The sequence below is a fragment of the Marmota monax genome, unplaced genomic scaffold (assembly GCF_021218885.2).
Source record: "Marmota monax isolate L192 unplaced genomic scaffold, Marmota_monax_Labrador192_F-V1.1 WCK01_AAM20220418_F8-fsc00146, whole genome shotgun sequence".
In the NCBI taxonomy this organism is placed as follows: Eukaryota; Metazoa; Chordata; class Mammalia; order Rodentia; family Sciuridae; genus Marmota; species Marmota monax.
Genome location: NW_026694096.1, coordinates 4086607 through 4108988, shown reverse-complemented (window position 1 = coordinate 4108988; position 22382 = coordinate 4086607). Strand labels below are relative to the sequence as shown.

Below are 22382 nucleotides of genomic sequence, written 5' to 3'. Positions count from 1 at the left end.
ATTATTTCAGTCAAGACTTTTGCCAAATAGTTTGTATAAAATAAAATAAAAACCTATTTAAGTAATTTCTCAAAAATAATTGCAAGTATCATTTGGTTATGCTCCAAACTATATGCTAGTATTTACTTATTTTACTCTCCACCATGCTTTTCATAAATAATTCAGATTATAGTGAAATAAGAAAATACTGATATTATTTTGTTTGGTTTTCTTATAAGTTAAAACTCGGTGTTTTCATCATGCAAACCTGCTATCATTTCCAAATGGTGACTGTTATACATGTACTTTAATATTCTTCATATGTCATTTAATGTTGTTCATATGTTAAAACTGAAGTGACTATTTTGTCTTTGTAACACTAGGATAATTTAAAGGGAATGTTTTTGAAACATCATTCTATTTCATGGTAAAGTAGGCCAAATAAAATATTTTTGTTCATTTGGGCAGCATGTCAACAGCCATGTAGCTCAAGCAGTAAGCAGAATTCTCTTCACATTCTGAAGAAGTTCAGACAGAGGCAGCATACAAGGTGGACTCTTGAAAACGTCATTATTAAAATTGATATTAAGAGTTAGGTTCACAGATGGGGGATTAAATAGAACAAAACACCCCTGAATTTCAGTACTTCTCTCTTTCCCATTCCACATCCAGTTAGTTGCCCTTTTTTTTTTTTTTTTTTGGTGTGTACTCAGAGTCTCTCCTTTCTACTACGACCATGGGGAGTTAAATCCTTGGAGCCTTAACTTATTGTTTTTTGGAAAGAGGTCTTGGCCTTAGTCCCTCAGCATACATCATTCCCAGTTATGCCACCCTATTCCTCTGCTCCGTTTCAACCCTTTGTTCCCCATTAGATATAATACACAAGAAGAGCCTTGGTTAGGAACAAGTTGCCACTTTAAGTTGGTTGGACAATATTTCTTTTAACTTCCTGTTTGCTTGAGCAATGACTTCCATGAGTTAAGAGAGTTGTTAAATATCAGTGACAACTGGGAGAAAGCAAAGAAATTATTTGCCCACTTATTTACTCCCCTATTTTACCTGTCCTTTCATACCCAACTGCTTTTGCTTCCAACACAAAAACAGTGATACAACCAACTGATTTTACTGATCACTGACTTTATGTTGGATTCATTTTCAAATGGATCTGAATTCATAAACTTCCACCTAGGAACAATGGCTTGAGCTATATTTTGTAGTTTTTAAAAGCAGCCTTCTTTGTCATTTAACAGAGATTTTTTGGAGAGCTATTTATTTTATATAAATGTGCTTTATCTTTGTAGATCAACTAAAAGTCACTACGAATTATATAGTTTACTATAAAGATACAAAGTTATTCACAGACTTATCTTGATGATGCTTAAATCTGGATTTAAATGTTGACATATTTGAAAATATTTTCAGTATTGTTACAGTGTGTTTGTTGTATTTTGGAGGGGAAAAAAAAGAAAAAAAAACCTGATGAAGCAACAGTACATTATAGTCAAGAACATAATCCTTTAACGGGATTACCAGTGCTCATTCCTGACTCCACAAATTAGTAGCTCTATGACCATGAATAAGATAGCTAGCATTTCTGATTCTGGATGTTCTCAACTATAAAATGTGGATAATCCTTATCAGATTATAGCACATAACAGACCCAAATAGTGTCTTTAGATTTTATAGAAGTATATTAAATGTATATTTGAATTTTTCTGTTATGAGAGGTTATTCAGAATGGCAGATATCTTCAGTGTAATCAGAAATTCCAAATGCAGTGCAAGATGTGATCGTGTGCCTCATTCAGTCCTTGCTCACGTCATTGCTGAGCGTGGTCAGGAGATAAAGCCACTGGGACCACAATTCTGTGACAAACTCTCTTGTGTGATCTTGGCCAAGTTTCTTAAGCTCTCTGCACCCCTGTTGTTTCATCTATAAAAATACTAACTTGGATTACATGATTGCTAAGGAGTCTTTCAGCTCTAAAAGTCTATGAATCTGTCCCTATACTTGGACTTAATGTGTTTTGCACATGGACCACTCTTGAAAGCATCTAGCTTTTTTTTTTTCTCTTTTTTTCAACAAAGACTTTTTCAGGTGTTTCCTCCTCCTCCTTTCTACCCCACCCCTTTCCTCCTCCTTCCTTCTATTATGTAGAATTTGTAGAGATTCCAGGAAACCACTGCTTTCATGTTGGAAAAATAATAGGATTTCCATTTCTAAAATATGGTAATTGAGGTTCCAAAAGATTAACTTCTTTGAGTAGGTTAAGACCAAACACAACAAAGTGAAAAGCAAAAGCTTAAATTGGCCTCCAGTTTGAACTCATTATCCTTCATTCCCTAGATTCTAAGATTCATTCCTTCTCCTGCTTTCACTAGCTTCATGCATGGTATCTCTTTCTACTTCTTCCCCAGCCAGAATTCTAGAAGCCATCACAGAAGAGTGCCCTCTCTCCTATTTCATCCCCAGTCATGAATCTTCTTCTTAATTAACATAACTAATAACTCATTCTTTCCATTCCAGTCCCATTTCTATGATCTTAGTTCAGGTTCTAATCATTTTTTTTTTTTGCTTATATTATTCCAACTAACCTTTTTTCTCATTTAGATCTCAGATCCCATCAATAAATTCTCCACTTCTCTGCCAGAGTAGGATATCCTGAAATTATGTACATTTTCTTACCAAATCTCCACTGATTGCCTTCTGTCTGCTTTACTTGATTTATTGATGCTTAGCCCTCCTCTTCCTGTCCCCTAACCCTCCTTGCTGGCACCTGCTGTCTGGCTTTCTCCTCCTGTTCCCACTATCTAGAATAGCTTTCTTTTTTTAATTTTTATTTATTTATTTTTTTAGTCATACATGACAGTAGAATGCATTTTGATATATAATACATACATGGAATGTACATACATCAATCATATTTTCTGTTCTATTCTGCTGCCCTTCCTATCCTCCCTACTCCTCCCCTCCTCTCCCATCCTTTCTCTCTATCCAATCTAATGTGAAACACTTTTTTTTCTTTTTCTCATTACAACATCATATATGTATTCTGTATAATGATGAGGTTCTCCTTCCATCTTCTGTGCAACTCCCCTTCTCCCTCTTTTTTCCTCCCACCTCTCTTCCCTATTTAGTGGTAGTCTTCTTCTCATGCTCTTCCTCCCTATCCCATTTTGAGTCACCCCCCCCCCTTATATCAGAGAAGACATTCAGCATTTGTTTTTTAGGGATTTGCTAACTTCACTTAGCATAATCTGCTCTAATGCCATCCATTTGCCTGCAAATGCCATGATTTTATTATTTTTTAGTGCTGAGTAATATTCCATTGTGTATAAATGCCACGTTGTTTTAATCCATTCATCTATTGAAGGGCATCTATGTTGGTTCCACATTCTAGCTATAGTGAATTGTGCTGCTATAAACATTGATGTGGCTGTGTCCCTGTAGTATGCTCTTCTTAGGTCTTTTGGGTATAGTCCAAGAAGGGGAATAGCTGGGTCAAATGGTGGTTCCATTCCCAGCTTTCCAAGGAATCTCCATACTGCTTTCCAAATTGGCTGCACCAATTTGCAGCCCACCAGCAATGTACAAGTGTGAGCTTTTTCCCCACATCCTCCCAGCACTTGTTGTTTGACTTCATAATGGCTGCCATTCTTATTGGAGTGAGATGGTATCTTAGGGTGGTTTTAATTTGCATTTCTCTGATTGCTAGAGATGGTGAGCATTTTTTCATGTATTTGTTGATTGATTGTATATCCTCTTCTGAGAAGTGTCTGTTCAAGTCCTTGGCCCATTTGTTGATTGGGTTATTTGCTTTTTTGTTGTTTAACTTTTTGAGTTCTTTGTATACTCTAGAGATTAGAGCTCTGTCTGATGTTTGAGGGGTAAAAATTTGTTCCCAGGGTGTAGGCTCCCTATTTACCTCTCTTATTATTTCTCTTGCTGAGAAAAAAACTTTTTAGTTTGAATTCGTCCCATTTGTTGATTCTTGGTTTTAACTCTTGTGCTATAGGTGTCTTATTAAGAAATTTGGGGCCTGCCCCCAAGTAATGAAGATTAGGACCAACTTTATATTCTATCAGACGCAGAGTCTCTGGTCTGATTCCTAGCTCCTTGATCCATTAGAATAGCTTTCTTTACCTCAGATGCCCTTTGTCTGCTAGGTAAGTACTTGCTAACCATGCAGCGCTCAGCAAGTCTGTGTTCAACAGATTCCGTCCCTGTGGGGCTTATCTTATGGTTACAGGGATGGGGTCTTCCAAGAAACTGAGACTGTTAGGGGTTACACAGATGAAGATGGTGGCAACAGGAGGTTAAGAGAATAATTCTATAAAATGGGCCCACTCTGCTGACTCTCACATGCTGTCTTTTCCAAGAAACAGTTTACCTGCAGCTCTGCCTGGCTTAGGTGGATAGGAAGTCACATTCCTCAGCAAACTGCCTGCTATCTGTAGGAGAAATGCAGGCCCAAGATAATGTCTATGGGAGGAACCCAGGAGACTTCTGTGATCAAATCCTGAAACTCAGAGAGATAAGGAAAATTCTTCCTAACAATAAAATCTGTAAGAATGTATGGTTAAGAATCTAATTAGAACTAGATTCTAGTAATTTAGAATCTAGTTGACCATGAGTTGCCATGGTAGTGGGCACTAGAAAGTCTGATGTCACCCATCAGTCAAAAGTCAGAAGTAGACATACTTGGGACTCTCTGGAAACTTCTCTGTGATCCCCAATGAAACTGGACTGCAGAAGAAAAGCACTGTCTCTCCTTTCTGAGAGGACCCACTCTATCTCTTGAGAATGTCCCCTTTCCCTTTTCCTATCCCTTCAATAAACTCATGCCTGTTACTCTGAGTGACATGTCTGAACTCTTTCTGACTTGATTGCAAGAATTGGGATTTGAAGGGCGGGTCTTCTGCCTCAGTTTCCTGGAAGGCCCTAGCTCTCTACCAAGATAACATGAATATTTTTCTTGAATTATTGGCACAGGTTCTATGATAAAATTCAATGGGCTTAGCTCTTAATTCTGGAGAAACTTGAGTGTTTCAAACATATTGTCTTATTTAATCCCCACAGCTTTCCTATGCCGTAGGTGGTGTCATTATTTATTTATTATTCCTATTTTACAAAAGGGGACCCAGTATTTCATAAAAGGTAATAATTGTCCTATGGTTCACTTCAGGCATGTGGCAGAGCTTGTCCCTCCTAACATCTGTATGTACTACTCTAAAAGACTCCTAAATATACAGCATCTTATATTCTTTCATTGGCAGCTATTAATATTCCATCCCCATCTTATATGCTGCAACCAGATTCTTCCAATTCCTCTAAATTTTCTTTAAAAAAATCTCTGGACCATCTGCTTCTCATTCTGCTTGAAATGCTTTATCCTCCTACATGCAGCAAGTATAAGTCTCAGCTCACAAACTCAGGTGGGCAAGAAATAAAATAATCTTAGTTTCATAACTCAATTTAATTTCTATTTTAACCAACATTTCATAAGGCTGGCGGAAAATTAATCTGTAGCTTTTTTAGGGCTCCATTTTACACCCACCTGTCACCTTACAGAAATACCATGGTGGGCTCAGGCATTGGATGTGAGTCATGGTGGCCATGAGAATAGAGCTTGAGGACCCCAGAGTTCTTCTGCTGTGCTCTGAAATTCATCGTCACTGTCATGCGTGCTTTCCAGGGATTGACATCCCAGGTAATTATTAAGCAGGCAGGGATACTAAGCAGCCTGTTCTTGGAGGACATGCCATTTCTTTTTGGAAAACTTTGGTATAAGGACTCTTTGATATCTTTGCTGAAACTTCCTTCAATTGTGTAGCAGCAACCTGAGGCACTTCCAGTCAGGACCTTTCTTCCCTCTCTCCTCCACAGAGGTTAGGTTTATATTATAATCTGAAGATAGTCACAGCATTTAAAGTTCCATCCTATTTTTTCTCATAGGTATTTCCTTAAAGTTTTTGCACATTTAATCTTGTCTTGTTGTCTGTTTCTAAGAAAACCCACACTAATCCATGGGGGATTTATTAGCAGGTCATTTCCTCCTACTATTACTTCTAAGAGGCATGGTGTCTTTCAAATCTGCTAAGTCTGGGCTGACTCATTCCATTCATTCCACTGCAAGAATTCCCTGAGAGGCTTCCTGTGGTCCCAGGTGCCTGGTGACCTCAGGCAGCTAAACATTTTTTTAGGTTTTACTGATATCAAACTGTCCCCACCCAGATACCAAAGTAACCTATCCTCACTGAGCTTACTCAAGAGGAAAGATGTAGACAATAATGAATGAATGAGTAAAATATTGTATCTTTTTTTAAAAATGCGTTTGTTCTTTTTAGTTATATATGACAGTAGAATTCATTTTGATATATTTATACAAGTTTCCTTTAGGAAAACAATAGAAATATAATAAAAATAATTCAGTAATGTTACCTTAAAAGCAAGAGAAGTCATATTTTGCTTAAGATTTGAAAAAGAAGGGATAATTATTTCTTAATATCTTCTAAGATATAGTTAAATTATATATTCTAGATTATTGTATTAGTGAAGAAAAATACTGAATTTGAGATTGGGGTATGTTCAAATGCAAGGATTCTTTTCTAGCTATTGATAAAATCTTGGGCAATTAGGTAAAAACATTCTAGGATCTTTCCCTCACATTTGCATTTAACTAGAGTTTTCAAGATCTCTTTATTTCTAATAGTGCCTGAGTCAAGACTAGTCTTCCCACTGGCTTTTGCTATAGACAGTGATCTAGCCAGCTGTCTATGTAAAACCATTTTCTTTTCACACCAGCTTTTGTATTTTTCAGAGCCCAATACAATAAACTCAGATTTGGTCTTTGAGTAGTGTCTCATTTTCCCGCTAGGATGTGTGATCTTGGTAAAATTTTCAACTTCTTTTTGCTACAAAATGAAAATAGCAGCCCTTTGCTTGCTGTCTATGAGAATGGAGAGACTACATATTCAATACTCAGTACAAATGAACTAGATGCTAAATAATTCTGTTTCTTATTATTTTTATATATATTTACTCCTCACAATCTTCATGAATTATTTCTAATTTCACAAATTAGAAAACTGAAGCACAAAGAGCTCAATTTGCTCAGCTATCAAGTAGCAGAGTTGGTAAGAGTATTACTCAAGAACTCAGACTCTGATCTGTTTTTTCTATAATTTATTTTCTTCATGTGGTCATCTATATAAGAAACCACTTATGAGTTTCCCATATACACAAGTATGTACATGTTAAATTTATTAAAATAGATATCGCCATGTATTTTGGGTAAGTAAATTGGTAAATACATTAGATTACTAATAGCTTTTTTGTAACTAAAGCTTAAAAGCAAAAAGTGGTTTAAAGGTCATTTGTTCACATATATTCTTTGATGAATGAGGAAGAAACTAGGTTCAGTGACATTAACACAAACTTGATATCTTAGTAAATTTACTTTAGTATAGGCATATACAATTAAGCATTACCCTTTTGAAACTCATTGTTATATGTAAATAAATTTAATATTAAGTATAACAATAATAGTTTAAATTATAGACATAGTAGAAAACATAATTATATAAATACATAAGTGAAAAACTTAGAATTTATGGGGAACATGCCTCTTACTAGCTAGGTAATATTAGAAAAGTTATTTAATTCCTGAGCCTCACATTTCTCATCTGGGGAATGAGAATAATATTAAGATTTGTGAAGATTAAATGAGATAGTGTATGGTGCCTGAGTATGTTCAAATATTTAATAATTATTTTGATTTGAAATATAATAATTGTCATGATTATTATTAGAGTGAACTTTCTGTCCTCTGACCGCATGGCACTTGAGGTTAGCTTTGTTTCTTTTGATGTGTTTATTTGTTATAGTTAAAGCTTCGTCCAAGGGTTTCATAAACTGACTTCCAGACCACTCACGTATAATCGAATCAAGCCTTTATTGAAGCACACTGGTGGCGGCTGACCAGAACATAAAGCTTTTCCCCTGATCATCCCCAAAGAATTGCAAGGGCACTCCTTATAAGCCTGAAAACCACAAAAGGATGTTCAGGGGGTCTAGCCAATGCAGGCAAGCCAGGTTACAGAAGCGGGACAGTGCAGTCAAGCGGAGGGAAGCCTAACCAATCACAGTTAGCCCAGTCACCCCAGTTACAGAAACAGAGCCCTGTTACCCTAGTTACAGAAACAATACCCCATTAGGTAGTTCCGTGTTCTTAAAGGTTTCTATAGCAAAAGGAAAAGAACATCTTGCCCCAGTCATGACTCTTCTACTTGGCATGGTTGTTTTACAGGATGAAGTCATAAAACAAAATGGAGTCACATTTGCTCCTACTATCACAATTATCAGTGTGGAAGTACCTAAATATGTATGAATGAGGGAATTACTGAATTAAGGAAATAGAACTATTCTTTCATCAAAATGAATAATTTAGAAATTAGTTCTTTGGAAGAGAAATACTGTGTCAGTTAGCTTTTGCTGCATAGCAAAACACCCCAAATTACCATTAATTAGCAAATTGTGCAGTGGCTCAGCTGACATGGCTCTTTCTGCTCAATGTGTTTTGGCTCCATTCATGGATTTCCAGTCAGCTGACTAGCTTCTAATGACCTTGCTCACATGTCTGGTAGTTTGTACTGACTCTCACATGGGCTACTTGTCTATGGCAGACTGGCTTAAGTCTGAGTAGCAAGAGAGAGGACATATCCCAATGTTCAAGTGCCATTAAGGCATCTGCTTTTATAGCATTTGCTAATTTTCCATTGTGAAAGCAAAGTATAGGTGCTATGGTTTGGATGTTTAACACCCCACAAAGGCTTATGAGCTAAATAAAGGCTTACTACCCAAGGTTGTGCTTTGGGATATGATAGACTCTTTGGAAGGTAGGGTTTTGTGGGAGGCCCTTAGATCTTTGAGGATCATATCCCCCAAAAGGGATTGTGAAACCCTGGCCCATTCTCTCTGTTTGCTGGCTTAAGGTATGACATCTCAGTCTGACACATGGACCCTTCATGATATGCTGCCCTCACTAAATGTAGATCAGTGGGCCCACCCAGTCTTGGACTTGCGCCTCCAATGCTGTAAGCCAAAATAAACCTTTCTTCACATTATAAGCTGCCTCTGTGAAATATTTGTTGTAATAATATGAACTTTGTCAATACAATGGGAATAGTTACGTGAGAGGAAGTGCAGATAGTAGGAGACATGACTTACTGGGGTACTTCATTGTAACAGTCTACTACTAATATCATTTTTGAGCCTCCTTTGCTTTATTGAATCTTATGTGAAGTGTGTTAATACATTTTCCTGCTCATGAAGTAAGGTGGGCATAGCATGAAACCTGATTTTAAAGATTTTAATTTACAGAATCCCTTATTTAGAATTATTGTCTAATTCTAACTTTTATGTCATAATATACTGAACTAAACTTTAGTAGGTATGACTGGCAATAAAATACTAAGAAGGTTTATTTCCCTGCTGTTGCTAATGCGAATTGATGATGGCTACTGTGAACTTTAAATGAGCTTTTAAGTTCTTGGTGTACTGTCTTATTTTATTCTTACCATACTCTGTCTTTTTTTTTTTTTAAGTCAAAAAGGAAAACAAGATGTTCTAAGAGGCTAGAGAACTTTCTCAGGGCCATAAATTAGCATATGGTAGATTTTATAATTGACGTATGTTGATCTGATATCAAATGTTATATGTGTATATTTTTCTATATGTACATATCTTCAATATTAAAGAAATGTATACAATCATGATCTTTTATATTATTAGTTATAATGTATTAATTTCATGTTTCTCTCAATCTCAACAATGACCTGAGTGAATGCTGGGAGTCTATGACCAAAGAATTACTGATACAGTTTATGTTCTAGAATAAAGGCACAATTTTTAACATATCCACTTGCTTTTATAGAGGCATAACAGTTAAAACATGTCAAAATATAGGTAAACAGCAGTTTAATGATAATAGACTTGTATGCTAGTGGAACACCAACAGTGGAGTTGTAAAATACCTACAGAGGCCTTGAGCTTTGCAGCCCCTGTGAAGATCCAATTCAGCTTGCTAAGCATAGGTAAAGGCCAAAAAGCAGAAAGAGACAGCATATTTATGGGTGAGCTTTAAAAAGGAAACTCTTCTTAATGCAGAAATGGAACATGGGACTCAGCTCCCAAAGCTAATAATCTAAGGTATTCACCTCTACAAATCACTCTACCTTTGGTCTGACTGCCATAGAAAAGTATTTTCTCTTTAAGTGTGAAGTAAATGGATTCTAATGATTGTACAATGACTCGTTGTTCTTAAAATTCATTGCCTTGATTTGGGCCTTAATTTTCTAAGAAATGCTAACAAAAGAGAATAGATGTTTCTCTTGTGTGTTTTTAAGTACAATAAGTACTACAGTGGTCTACAATTTATTATTTCACTTAGAAGTAATTATGTGACAGTACCTTTACAACACACATTGGGATCTGTAGAATTGATCCATAGTTATAAATTTCTACCAGAATGAGTGGAGAATTAGTTGGGGAAATATTTGTAAGATGCACCTTTTAGTGGATACAGATTTGGGAGAAAAATAAGTCAATGGAAAATGACTCGCTTCTTTCTGTTCTCTTTATGAAAAATAGATGCTAGTAGTGATTACATTTTTCTTTACTCTCCAATTCTTTTTATTCCTCTAGGATTTCCCACATCCTGTATCCCTATTGAGAACATGACATTTATTCAGAGAGGATTCTAAGATTTTGTTAAAGAGGCAATCATGGAAAAGCATGACAACCATCTTTTCTCACTAGAACTCACCTATTGTGTGTGTTTGCATGTTTGCTTTACCTACCTGATAATTAGTTTAAAAACACTTTTAAAAAATCCAGATTGACTTTGTATACAATACTTAATCTCACAATCTTAGTTGCCATAAAAAGCTGCTTTGATCTTGGTAACCTACCCAAAGTGTGGTGGTGAGGTTTCAGTGACCTATTTCTGATGTGTATGTATGATCAGAGCCTGCCAGAGTGGCTGTCACATAGAAATTGTTCAGTCAGTTTTTATTCCCATTTTCTTTTATCCCATACTATATTTAAACATATTGTTTTCTTGACAAACCTCAAACCTCAACTGAGTATACTTTTTAATATGTAATGGGTCTTTAAAAATAATTATTATAAGCCAGGTGTGGTGGTACATGCCTATGATCCCAGCACCCAAGGCAGGAGGATCTTGACTTCAAAGCCAGCTTCAGCGAAAGGAAGGCACTAAGCAACTCAGTGAGACCTTATCTCTAAATAAAATACAGAACAGGGTTGGGGATGTGGCTCAGTGTTCAAGTGCCTCTGAGTTCCCCAGTATTTCCCCCAAATAATTATTAAATAAATTTGTATTTCTTCTCCTACTGTTTTTTTAATTTATATTTTGACAGTGGAATGCATTACAATTCTTAGTACACATATAGAGCACAATTTTTCATATCTCTGGCTGTAAACAAAGCAGATTCACACCAATTCATGTCTTCATACTTTTACTTTGGATAATAATGAACCTCACATTCCACCATCATTAATAACCCCACACCCACTTCCTTCCCCTCCAACCCCTCTGCCCTATCTAGAGTTTGTCTGTTCCTCCCATGTTCCCTCTCCGGACCTCATATGAATCAGCTTCCTTATATCAGAGAAAATATTTGGCATTTGGTTTTGTGGGATTGCCTAACTTCACTTAGCATTAGCTTCTCTAATTCCATCCATTTACCTGCAAATGCCATGATTTTATTCTCTTTTATTGCTGAGTAATATTCCATTGTGTATATATGCCACATGTTTTTTTTTTTTTTTAATCAATTCATCTACTGAAGAGCATCTAGTTTGGTTCCACAGTTTAGCAATTATGATTTGTGCCACTATAAACATTGATGTGGCTATGTCCCTGTAGTATGCTGTTTTTAAGACCTTTGGATATAGACAGAGGAGAGGGATAGTTGGGTCAAATGGTGGGTCCATTCCAAATTTTCCAAGAAATCTCCATACTGCTTTCCATATTGGCTGCATCAATTTGCAGTCCCACCAGCAGTGTATAAGTATACCTTTTCCCCCATTTCCTCACCAATACTTATTGTTGTTTATCTTCATAATAGCTGCCATTCTGACTGGAGTGAGATGAAATCTTAGAGTGGTTTTTTTGCCTTTCTCTAATTTCTAGTGATGATGAACATTTTTTCATATATTTGTTGATTGATTGTATATTATCTTCTGAGAAGTATCCATTAAGGTCCTTGGCCCATTTATTGATTGGGTTATTTGTTTTTTTGATGCTTAGCTTTTTGAGTTCTTTATATACCCTAGAGATTAGTGGTCTATCTGATGTGTGAAGGGTAAAGATTTGCTCCCAAGATGTAGGCTCTCTATTCACCTCACAGATTGTTTCTTTTGCGGAGAAGAAACTTTTTAGTTTGATTCCATCCCATTTATTGATTCTTGATTTTAATTCTTGCACCACAGGAGTCTTATTAAGGAAGTTGGGGCCTAATCCCACATTATGGAGATTGGGGCCTACTTTTTCTACTATTAGATGCAAGGTCTCTAGTTTTATTCCTAAGTCCTTGATCCACTTTGACTTGAGTTTTGTGCATGGTGAGAGAGAGGGGTTTAATTTCATTTTGTTGCGTATGGATTTCCAGTTTTTCCAGCAGCATTTGTCGAAGAGGCTAACTTTTCTGCAATGCATGTTTTTGGCACCTTTGTCTAATATAAGATAATTGCAATTTTATGAGCTAGTCTCTGTGTCCTCTATTCTGTTCCACTGGTCTACCAGTCTGTTTCAGTGCCAGTTCCTATTGTTTTAAATCCACAAATTCATTTTCTTCTCTCTCACACATATATCAAGAGTGAGAGCTGGGTGTTTAGTTTTTCCCTTGATTTCAGAATTTCTGGAATTACCTGTTTTTATAGTGTATACTTCCAAATAGTGATTTTTGGAGGTGTACTAAGCAATACTATTTCATTTTCATTCTCTCTTTAGTGAATAAAAATAAACTTGGAATATTTTTATCACATGAAGATTCTGAAAAACTAGTATTTTCTATTTAAATTGGAAATCTTGGTATATAAAATTTAAATTTTTCCTTCCTGAATTTTGTTCTTACATGGTAACCTGGATTTCTTGCTGTAATTCATCCTCAATAATTCAGTTTATTGCCTGGAAAAACTAGGACATCTGCCCTTAGTGTCCTAGCTACCTGGTTCCCAATGCTTCCTCTCTAACTCCCTTAGCACATAGGAGACATTCTCTTCACTCTTCAATGATTCTAAATAAAATGGATTTTAGCTTCCTTTTCAGTTAATAAGCTAGAGAATGAGAGATTCCACATCTTATGTTTCTCTATTCTTTGCAGCCTATTTGCTTACAGTTGCTGTTGACTTAGTTGATGGATGAATGAAGGAATGAATCCTTTGGTTTTTCTGAAGCCCCACTTTGAACATTGTTGAGTTATTAAAGAAATCATATTTTAAAAGGAGCCTTTGACATGAAAGTATTTGCATAAATATAAGTATATAAGGAATGATTCTAGCCCAGTGGGCTCATTATATATTTTGATGATAACCACCAAATGCTAGCCCTTTTTCTGCCATTCTTCCTTTTCACAAAATAGCCTAGATGTTCAAGGGTTACTAGGCAAGAATCAGTTAAAAAGAGATTAATAACTTTCTAAACCAAATGCAATTAATCTTTGTTCTATAATTGATTAGGAAAGCCAAGCATAAAGGGATTTGAGAAGTTAGATGTATAAGGAGTATGATATTAAATTAATTGTATGGTTTACATTTAGAGCTCAGCCAAGGTTATCTGTGATTTTCATGAAGGAAAGAAAAAATGAAGAAATATGTTTGCTATTACTCATAGGCAGTCGGAAGGAAAACAGAACTCACCCCAGAGAGATTCAAGTAATTATTTTCTAGAAAGTGATTCTAGAGTAATGTAAATTTTATTTTAAATGGACTACATTAATGAAATCAAAACAGCTATTAAAACCACACTCTTCTTGCACCTAATACTTTTCAAACTCAAGATAATTTAGAAGGGTATGTCAATTATCTGACACCCAATATTCTATGTCTTCTCAATAACTAAAATAGCATTGCTTTGTTTTCTTTCTGTTATTTTTGTTGTTGCTGCTGTTTGTTGTTTTTAGTCAAAGAATATGAGGAATAAGTTACTATATTTCTTGTTTTTTAGTATGTAAAAAAACTCAGAAAAAATCTTTGTTATTGTATGTTGTTTATTCTTTTTATTTGAACTTTACCCTTTAAATTGGGTTAAATTGCTTATTTCCATTTTGTAGCAAAATTACTGTGGTGTGGCTTTTTCCATGGTGAATTACAAATCAGTTTGGCTTTAGTGTTTGGCAGATTAGTTGATTGGTGTATCGGATCTGTCTTTGGTTGGGTTCCTGGTTGCTCCAGTGCAGCAAAACTTGATTTGCCAGATATTTTTACTGGCTTGTCACTTTTGCTGTTGTAAAAGTATACAATCAAAGATGTATTAAAACCAGATTCTCAAATGTGTGACTATTCATAGTATTTTGCTCAGGATTGTTCTTGGTTTTGCCTTATTTTTCAGTTTAATTTCAAATTCTATAGGTCAATTTTCTGGACTTCTTAGGTATTTGACACATTTTATAAGACCTACTATATGTTTTATGCTAATAATCTGATCTTTCATTAGTGAATAATAGATTGGTTTAAATTGACATTGCAAGATTTCATTGGTAAACTGGCAACTGTTTTAGAATTTGAAACTATTTTAAAATTTAGGGCAATCTTGCAGAAAAACAAGGATTGAATACATTTTCCTTTTTAGGATTCAATACATTTTAGAAATTCTAATTACAATAGAACTAAGACGTTTCAGTTAAAATGCCAGCAAATGTGTTCCTTATTAAGATGTTTCATTCAATAATGCTTTCTTTCTTTTATTTTTTTTTAAAACAAATATTCCTTCCTAGCCACTGTAAACAAAAGTAAGCAAAGATTTAAACTAAGTTTTTTAAGCTACTTATGTTTTCTTTTTATCAAATTAACTTTATAGTTTTTGTAATTAAAAAACACATGTTTTTGTAAAATGTGTAAAGACTGATGAATAAAACAAACAACCATAAAATCAGAGTCCCCTGATGTGATATATGAGACAGATTTTGGAGGTGTAAATTTCACCTTTTAATTAAAAATATTTCTCTAAAAGTGATTAATTATACACAATAGAAATATTTCTAAAACTTCAAAAATAAAAATGCTATTTAGTATTATAATTTTTAAGAACTGTTGACAATTCACATAGTACATATATGGCACATTTTATCCCTTGGTCCATTGATGGAACTTTGGTCTGTGCTACAGTTTGAATCTGAAATGTCCCTCTCAGATATGTGTGTGTTAATGGCTTGGTCTCTAGTTTGGCCATAACTAGAGGTGGTGAAACATTAAAGAGGTGGGCCTAATGGGAGTTTTTTATTTGTTTTTGGTCATTGAGGGCAGGACCTCATTCTCTTCTCTTTTTTTTCACTTCCTGGTCATGAAGTAAACAGTTTGGCTTTGCCATGCTCTCTCCACTATATTATCTTATTTTTCCACTAGCCCAAAAGCAATAGGGCTGATGGATTTTGTTGAAACCTCTGAAACCATGAGCCCAAATAAAGCACTTTCTTCTCTAAGTTGATCATCTCAGGTGTTATGGTAGCACAAAACAGATCAACACAGTCTGTTTCCACATTTTGGCTATTGAGCATAGACAGTGCTGCCATGAACATGCAAAAAAATGTATTTTTTTTCCAGGGGGTGGAGGTTGGGTACCAGGGATTAAACTCAGGGGCACTCAACCACTGAGCCACATCCCCACCCCTATTTTGTATTTTATTTAGAGACAGGGTCTCCCTGAGTTGCTTAGAGCCCCCGTAAATTGCTGAGGCTGGCTTTGAACTCTAAATCCTCCTGCCTCAGCCTCCCAAGATGCTGCGATTATAGGAGTATGCCACCAAGCCTGGAAAATGTATTTGTTTGAGTACCTATTTTCTGGTTCTTTTGTGTATAGGTTCGAGGTGGAATTGCTGGATCATATTTTTATTACATCGTGGTTTTAGAGAAAAATTATGAGCTAATATTTATTTGCTAGTACAAGAGATCATTTTGTGAATATTAAATCCATATTCAGTTAAATATTGGCATTAATGGAAAACTTATTTTTCAGTTTATGATTTATTTATAAACATGTCCCATTATAATTACTTTCTTCTGTGTATAAGAAGTCTACTTATTTGGATTTATTGCTTATTAATTTTATTATCTTAATAAACCAAATTAATCCCTTATTAAGATGATTTTTGACTTTAAAGATACTGATTGATTGTATCGCCAGCCCTATTCTGTCATCACATTTTTATTTACCTTCAACCATGACATTTCTTCATCATATTTAGCAAAATATAAGCATAAACATAGAAAATTTTATTCTGTTCTTGTTTGATTAATTCATTCCATAAGATGTTCTCTAAGTGTTTATTATGTTCTCTCATTGCCTGTACTTTGAAATAGCAGGCATTTATCTTCTTGCTAAAATCCATGTAATTCAGATTCTTTTATTGGAATGAATTTTACCTTTATGTTCTATTAATTCAACTTACCTTATATTTTCCTTGGATGGAAAGTATCTAGGAATTCCATCCTGATGGTAATCGAGCCAACCAATTAATGAAACATGTAGATAAATAACTTAAGGGATTTATTTATCTCTTAATTAAGGGATGCAATGTTATTTATTTAGAAACTTTAATTTTTTTCCTTTCAGCTTTCATGATCATTTCAAAGATCAGAGATTTAGACCCAATGAAAGATTAAGGATTTTATTTCTATATGGATAAGAGTTTTTACATTGGATCATTAAGCAAAATATTAACACAGATAGATAGTCACTAAATAAAGAGCCACAAACTCTTCCAGGTTCTGGGGTTAATTTTAGTTCATCTGTTACTAGGCAGAGTTTACATATAATCAAGGAGATGGTGTGCCACAGACATTTGTTCTATCTTCAAACATTGATTGCTCCTTTTTTTTTTCCTGAGAGCATACTCATCTTACTTTGGAGAACCATCCATATAATCAGTTGGATACTAACTTGTGAGCAATATATATGAAGATGCTGTTGGGCTGAGTGTGTAGCTTACTCAGAACTAGAGCCTGTACTTAACATGCACAAAGTCTTGGGTTCAATTTCTGGCATTTGATAGGGGTGGGGATAAGGCATTTTAACTTTCCTGGCTGACAGGTAGCGATGTCAACTAAGTTCCCTAAATTGAATTGCTTTTCCAGGAATGTAATCCTTAAGCAGAATAACAAATAAATCTGGAATTGCTCTTGGAAGATCCTGGAGAAATTGCCTATTAGTTCCTAGCACCTTGATCACCAGATTTCATTGCTTTAGGCATTCCTGAGTTCTGTGTTCACCTCTGAGCTCTTCTTCTGCTGGTTGTACTTAATATTTAGAGAAACTGTTTCAAATATTAAAGCTATTTCATCAAAAAATAGCCTGGGTTAAAATAGAATCTGTCAAAATAAAATGATTTAGATGAAACAGAATAAATCTTTATTTAAAAGACATTTCATCAGAAGACATGAGAATTAGACCTGTTAATAATCACAGTATATTAGACTGGTTCATATGACTAATAGTAAGCACTCAAAAATTAGAATCTGCTGCTAATCCAGAATATTTCATTGAGGGCTGGCAAACTCTTAAAGTTAATGTTTTCATTTATTTCAATAATATTTTTCTTGTATCTAATATATATATATACACACACACACACACACACACACACACACACACATCTGAGTGATTCTCAGAAGTAAAGCCTCTTTCTCTTCCCTTTGTAACATGTTACAAAACAGAGATACACAGATCAGTAGCTTTAGGATTTGGTTAGAAAGGCAAATGCTCAGAATTCTCAAACTCTCTTACCCCAGTTATTTCAGAGACTCTGGAATTGGGGCCCAGCTCTCTTTTTTGGCAAGCCCTTTAGACAATTCTGGGGTGCAAGAACATTAAAGAACCACCAATCTAATATCCTGTCAGAGGTTGTCAGACAACTGTAATCCTGTTGAAGAGGTAATGTGTCAGTGTTCAGAAGACCCATGGCCCTTCCTATATAAAGAGAAACTGAGGCAAGAAGAACATTCCTAATGTCTCCTCACATGTCCTGCCCTATGAAAGATTTCTTAGACTTTTGGGAAGATGTGGTCTCCAAACAGACCGTCTACTTTTTCTGCTGTGGTCTGACATTGAACTCTATTTCCACCAAAACTCTACACCATGCAAATTAAAAGAGAAATAAATAAATCAACACCAAAGCAATGGAGATCTTTATTTGATATTTTACACCAAGAAAACAACAACAAGTTGAGGGGTTGAATTCAAAGGGAATGACTGGGTTAGAGCCAATGAAAATAACTGATGTGGTAAGCAGAAGCAGTTAGAGGAAGAGGGGAAAAAATCCTTTGGAAAGACTGTGGAGAAGCAGTTTGTAAACCGAGACACTGAATCCTCAATAGCACATGCCTACTTTCCTCCTTAATTAGTCTGAAATTGCCCATTAGTGGATTTCACCTGTGATTAAAAACCAACAACACCAAAAAGTGCCACATTGGCTATGTAACTTTAGAACACATTAAGATTGTTCTAGGCTTTTTTTTTTTTTTTCCTCCATGCTTTTAAAATGTTGCTGGATACTGCAGCAAATCAGTGAGGCTGGGAATTCAGAATCTTGAGTGTGAGTCCTCAATTTCGGGAGAAGAGGAAAGATTTTTTTTTTCCCCAAGATGTGCTGACTTTTCTGTAGTTTAAATTGACATTATCAATGGAGCGGTCCTTAAATGCTGTCAGGAAGGGAATTGTCTTGACAATCATAGTGCAGTAGTATAGTGGATTTGGTGGAAAGGCCTGGGGGTGTAAGGACTAAACATTTCTTGAATTTTAGTCATTCTTTGTTAGTTTTAAGTAAAAATCGTAGACTGAATAAGAAATTTCAAAAAGCAAACAATTTACAGATTATAATTTTAGTCAAAACTGATTATTTAGCTTAGTACAGTCTCTCTCTCTCCCCTCCCTCCGCACGCCCGCCTCTCTCTTTGTACCAGGGATTGAACCCAGGGGTGCTTGACCACTGAGACACATCCCCAGCCCTTTTAAATTTCTTATTTTGAGTCAGGGTCTCAGTAACTTGCTTAGAGCCTCACATAGTTGCTGAGTCTGGCTTTGAACCTGCAATTACTACAGTCTCTTAATGATGGGATTGCATTTACTCACATTGTTTTTATTGAAGCAAAAATGATGTCCCCTGATCAGGAGGCTACTTGAGAGGGTGATGAGGTCATTACTTTAAATCCAAGTGGTGAAACTTGAATGCTTTGCCCTGAGAAGATACTGCTCTGCTATTACTAGAATTATAGCATATGGATTTTCAGGAGTATGTAGTAAATATTGACCTTTTCTTTTAAATATTTGGGCAGGCTAAGGGTCTCAACTATGATTAAATAGGTTAAATATAATGCATTGAAAAGTCCTGATATGACTCCTGATGCATGGCTTTCCAAATTATCATCTCCAGCAAGTTGTAGCTTTTAAAATTACATCATAGTCTCATATAATTATCACTTTATATTAAAACATCTTAGTTCTAATATAAAGTGTGGTCATGGCTTACAGAGATGTCATAATTCATCAAATCTTTTTTCCCCTACATCTCATCTCCACATCCTTTCCAAACTGTACACTGTAATTTTTAGATTGCCAAGTATGAACTATCAAAATGAGAACTTGGGTGTGGTACTTAGCAATTTTTGCATATATCAATATAAGTCGTAAAGAAAACTGGATAATTTTCTTTTAACATTTTATGATATTTTGAAACTTATGCATGAAGGAAGGTGAGAAATTGAAATGGATTATGCTATGTGTTAAGCTGGTCTCATATATCAAATGACTTTAGAGAACAGAGAATTAAGAGCAGGAGTGTTGGGGAATATACGATAGAATTTCAAAGGCAGGAAGAAGCCTAATGGGAGAATAAATAAGAATGAGTTGGTGGAAATTCACAGATAATTAAGTGCAAGGAATGCTAATGGGGAAATGAATGTCGTATTCATTGAAAGAAGTTAAGAATGAAGACTTAAAAAATACTAGAAACAAGATATCTAGAAACACAGACCATGATTTATACTGTTTATATATCATCTCATGTAATTATATTTTCACACTTGTTGGTCATCCTGTACATATGATCCATATCTAAAAAAGCATTTTAGCTCTGCAAGAGAAGCAGGTACATTTTTAGAAGAAATTGATGACCTCCTGTTTCAAAGCATATTCAATGGAATATCATCGTTTCTGCTTTTTGCATGAGGTTTATATTGGGTCTGTATTTCCAGATTGTCTTCGGCATGTTGGCGTTTGATTTTTTGAGCTAATTACTCAGGACTATTCAGAAGTTCTTGATCTAATACAAGTACATATGGAAAATTAAGCAACCAGGTTGTGTCTGATAAGCACTGTTATGGACATCACTCATATGGTGCCTAACTATGGGCTCCACAGGAGTTTAGCCATCCTGTGCCCCCTACATCCCTCTGCTCCTAGTAGGCTTTGGAAACCACTTATTCCATTTAACTCCATTTTTATTTCTTTTTATATCCTTCCATCCCTCTAATTTTCCGTTTCCTAAGCCAGAAGAGGAGAAAAAATGAATTATATATCAATAGGTATATATGCAAAAAGTTATTTGAAATAAATAACAACATAGGTTTAGGATTTTATGTTGCAGCTGAATTCTAAACATCTTTATAATCCCTAAACTATGGATGAGAAGTTTTACAGGGAGCATTTGGAACTACTAAAATTTCAGAGAGTAGAAAACTGCCATGTATATGTGAACTCTAAATTTGCTTATTGACAAACTGAATGATGTACCTGCACAGCCAGCATTTTACCTACTACTATCAAACCATGGATATTTCTTTTTGTTTTAATTTCTTTATTCTCCTATCTAATCTGTTATGCTCTTCCTATCTTCTAGGTAGATATTTATTGACCTGTAATCCTCATTAACTACATATACTTTGGTCATCAATTTATGGAAGGATTCTTGTAGTAGCTCAGATACTGAGAAAGAAATGGCACCAATAAAATGTAAATGGGGGGAGAAAGCCACAAGAAAGCTTTAAAGCTTATCTAAATAGAGCAGCCTATTTTAAGTTTGCCTGGAATTGCTGTACCCTCTTTAAGAATCACTAGTAATTTTACACTTTTATTGAATATTCTGTGACAGAATAATAAGCCTTGTTCTTTGCAAGAGATGCTTTGTTTAAATCAAATCCCCTGGAGAAAAATCAAAGAGGAAAAGCTGCTGAGCTTTCTTAATATAAAAAGTTTCGTTTCTTCTTTAAAGTTTCCTTGATCACATTTCTTGTTGATTAAAATGCTTTACAACGTTTTTTCTAGTGATTCTGTCAAGAATGAACTGTGTGTACTTTTGTTACTGCAGAGGATAATGTTAACCTCACCTGAGGTTTCCCTAGCAAAGCCATTTCTCCTTGGAAAAGCTCCTAGTATTGCCAGATGTGCAATTAAATGGTCATTTCACCTTTATTATAGTTTATGTGGTATGTTATTTTGATTGTTTTTTTGTTTACATATACTCTAGCAGTTGTGGTCACCATATGTTTGTGATCTATGGAAGCTCTTAAAACCCACTTGGTAGATGCAAGCTGGTAGAGGGAAAAAAATACATAATGCTGTCTCCCATTTATATCATTTTAACTGTCAAAGGTAAAGTCAGATGAATAAATGTGTTCTGCAGTGCCTCTCAGCTGTCCAGAAATCTTTTTGTGTAGTTCTTCCAACTGCACAAAGAAAGAAGCCTACATCTGTCAGAGTTGATCTTTCCACTAGTAGCCTTGGGCTCTGGAGATGGTATTTTGGAAGTTAGAGACAATAGAAACTGAGGTATGATGAAATAAATATGTGTAAAAACTAATTGTGTGTGTGTGTGTGTGTGTGTGTGAGAGAGAGAGAGAGAGAGAGGATAGGGGAAAAGAAGAAGGAAAGGATTTTTTTTTTCTTGATGAATATAAACAGAAAGAATTTAAGGAAACTGGAAGTTTAATAATTTCAATAATTTAAATCTTTAGTTGAATTTATCATACAGTACATACAGAAAGTCAAGCCACTGGGTAGCCTTTGATATGTACTGTTACCAGTATCACTCACATGGTGCCTAAGTGTGGGTTCAGGGAAATCCCATGTACCTAGTTTCATGAGAATCTGGGATATGGACAGCAGAAAA

The 22382-nt window shown here is 35.2% G+C and overlaps 1 protein-coding gene across 2 annotated transcripts in view; it reads left to right on the top strand.

Annotated features, from left to right (window-relative positions):
• Nucleotides 1-22382, top strand: part of Nav3 (neuron navigator 3) — an 802778-nt gene that overhangs the window by 420984 nt on the left and 359412 nt on the right. The gene's annotated exons all lie outside the window — the stretch shown is intronic.